This window comes from Triticum urartu, chromosome 4 (assembly GCF_003073215.2).
Source record: "Triticum urartu cultivar G1812 chromosome 4, Tu2.1, whole genome shotgun sequence".
Lineage (NCBI taxonomy): Eukaryota > Viridiplantae > Streptophyta > Magnoliopsida > Poales > Poaceae > Triticum > Triticum urartu.
Genome location: NC_053025.1, coordinates 59191714 through 59195148, shown reverse-complemented (window position 1 = coordinate 59195148; position 3435 = coordinate 59191714).

Sequence of the window (3435 nt, the reverse complement as noted above, 5' to 3'; positions counted from 1 at the left end):
CGTCTACAACTCTCGCTTTTTGATACATTTGGTTCTTTGAGTTGTAACACTTAAACTCGATGGTCGTCTGCTACTTATTTGCTATTCTGTGATGCGATGATAAATTCCGCATGTGCGATGATAACTTCCGCACTTAGGTCATTTTGCAGACGTCCATTTTTCATTATGCATGTCATTATCTTCGTTATATCAAATCATGCATGATGAATTGTCATCATAAGTTGAAGAGGATCTCCACAAGTACAACCTGCCATGTGCATTTGCATTCCAAAAGCAAATTACTTATATGCACATCTTCAGGGGGAGCCTTTGCAACTTATGAAGACAATACCCTATCCTTTACAATTTCACATATTTTATTCCCCGTTGAAAACTTCAACCAGTTTGTCATCAATCACCAAAAAGGGGGAGATTGTAAGTGCATCTAGTGCCACCCCTAGTTGGTTTTGGAGTATTGACGACAAACCTGGTTGAGGGACTAATGTGTTTGTGAGAATTTCAGGATAACACAGGTAGAAGTCCCTCATTGATTCGGTTTTCCTACTAGAGATGACCCCTAAAAATGTATGAAGACATTGAAGTCAAAGGTGGTATGTGAAGACATTCACGTTGAAGACTATGACAAGAGAAGACATCGCGTGAAGACTATGGAGCGCGAAGACTTAGTTGTTTCGTCGTTCTTTTTCTTCTTTGTTGAGTCATAGGAACCACCGTACTGTTAAGTGGGGTCCAAGTAAACCAGTTAGAATGACTGAAGTGATGTTTAACCAAAATCCTATGTCTTCGAGCGAAGACAATGAGAGCAAATCTTATCCAAAGCTGGATAAGTCAGCTTTGCTTGTAGCTCAAGTAAAGTTGCCGTGTGTGTTTGAAATCTGACCTTTGGAACACGTGTCAGTTCCTTAGTGACCCAGGGTCATTTCGGACAAATCAGGTCGGGTTGCCTAGTGGCTATAAATAGCCCACCCCCTACACCATAAATTGGTTGGCTGCTCAGAGTTAGTGCACGGTTTTCGTCGTTTTAGAGCAACCCACCTCGAAGCCTTTGAGAGAGAAATCCTTGCGAGGACAAAGCCCTAAACACCCAGAGCCAAAGAGTGTAAGGCATCACTTAAGTCTTCTTGTCTGTGTGATCTGAAGACTTATTACACTTGAGGACTGTGAATCCTCCACCCGGTTAAGCGTCGCGTTCTGAGCATCCAAGAGTCATTGTGGATCGCCGGTGAATGAAGTCTGTGAAGGTTTGGAAGTCTACCTTGAAGACTTACCAGAGTAATTGGGCGAGGATTGGGTGTCCTTGGCTCAAGGGGAATAAGGTGAAGACGCGGTCTTCTAAGTTGAATCTCAGCCTCCCTAACCAGACATACAGTTGTCACAGCAAATGGAACTGGTCCAACAAATCATTGTCTTCAACGAGCCACTGGTTCTATCCTTCCCATCTCTTTATTTGCAGATTGGTCCTTGTGAAGTCATTGCCTGTTTGCATTATCTATTTGTCTTCACTGTGTGACTGCTTGTTCTGATTGGCTTCATACTATCTTCCATCCTGATCTATACTGCCTAGCTGCTATTAGTCTTTGTGCTTTCATTTCATTGAATACTTGACTATGGCTTGCTTAGTGTAGTCTACCTTCCGCTGCATGGTAATAGGTTTATTTCTATCGTTTGTCTTCGAAACCTCCATGTTTTGAAGACTTCCATAAAAATCGCCTATTCACCCCCCCCCCTCTAGTCGATCACTAGCACTTTCAGATCCTATCTTGGATTTCATGGCTTCAAGCCATTTGTTGGAATCTGGGCCCGCCATCGCTTCTTCATAGTTCGAAGGTTCACCGTTGTCTAACAACATGATTTCCAGGACAGGGTTGTTGTACCACTCTGGTGCGGAACGTGTCCTTGTGGACCTACGAAGTTCAGTAGCAACTTGATCTAAAGTTCCATGATCATCATCATTAACTTCCTCTCTAGTCGGTGCAGGCACCACAGAAACATCTTCCTGAGTTGCGCTACTCTTCGGTTCGAGAGGCAGTACCTCATCAAGTTCTACTTTCCTCCCACTTACTTCTTTCGAGAGAAACTCTTTCTCCAGAAAGGATCCATTCTTGGCAACAAAGATCTTGCCTTCGGATCTGAGGTAGAAGGTATACCCAATAGTTTCCTTAGGGTATCCTATGAAGACACATTTTTCTGACTTGGGTTCGAGCTTTTCAGGTTGAAGTTTCTTGACATAAGCATCGCATCCCCAAACTTTCATAAACGACAGCTTAGGTTTCTTCCCAAACCATAATTCATACGGTGTCATCTCAACGGATTTCGACGGAGCCCTATTTAAAGTGAATGCGGCAGTCTCTAAAGCATAACCCCAAAATGATAGCGGTAGATCGGTAAGAGACATCATAGATCACACCATATCCAATAGAGTGTGATTAAGACGTTCGGACACACCATTACGCTGAGGCTGTTCCAGTGAATAAACTTAGTGAAGTTCCGTTGACAACCATTCAATTCCCTTAGGGTGGGCGTCCAAAAAAAATGTGACTCCCAACTCAATAGGCACTTGCCGTATGAAAATTCCTCCTCTCCCCACGATCGGCTAGAGGTACTGCCTCATCGCTAAAAAAACCGAGAGTTAGCGCCAGACTTAGGAATGTTTCTGGGCTCATGCGACACCGAACTAGAGAAGGAGTTAATATGTAGATCATGGAGAACTTCCGATAAGATGCTACTAGACCAACTATCGTGTAGTGTCCACAAGGACTACTGTTTTCCCGCAATCAGTAGCAGCTCGGGCACTCTGTCCTCACTGGTACCAGATACATTCGTTGATAATAGACTACACGGTGAGTCCGCAAAATCTATTACTATGAAGAAGGGTGTCGCTCTCCTGTGCTTGGGCCTTGGATTTTCAACAAATTGGCCTTGAGACGCCCATGAAAATCCACGATAGGAGTGTAAAATGCGGTAGCTGATACGACCTAATGCAGGGGCCACGTGATCCGGTGACGCCTCTTATGAAAGTCTTCAAAACATGGGGTTTCGAAGACAAACGATAGAAATAACCTATAACCATGCAGCGGAAGGTAGACTACACTAAGCAAGCCATAGTCAAGTATTCAATGAAATGAAAGCACAAAGACTAATAGCAGCTAGGCAGTATAGATCAGGATGGAAGATAGTATGAAGCCAATCAGAACAAGCAGTCACACAGTGAAGACAAATAGATAATGCAAACAGGCAATGACTTCACAAGGACCAATCTGCAAATAAAGAGATGGGAAGGATAGAACCAGTGGCTCGTTGAAGACAATGATTTGTTGGACCAGTTCCAGTTGCTGTGACAACTGTACGTCTGGTTAGGGAGGCTGAGATTCAACTCAGAAGACCGTGTCTTCACCTTATTCCCCTTGAGCTAAGGACACCCAGTCCTCGCTCAAT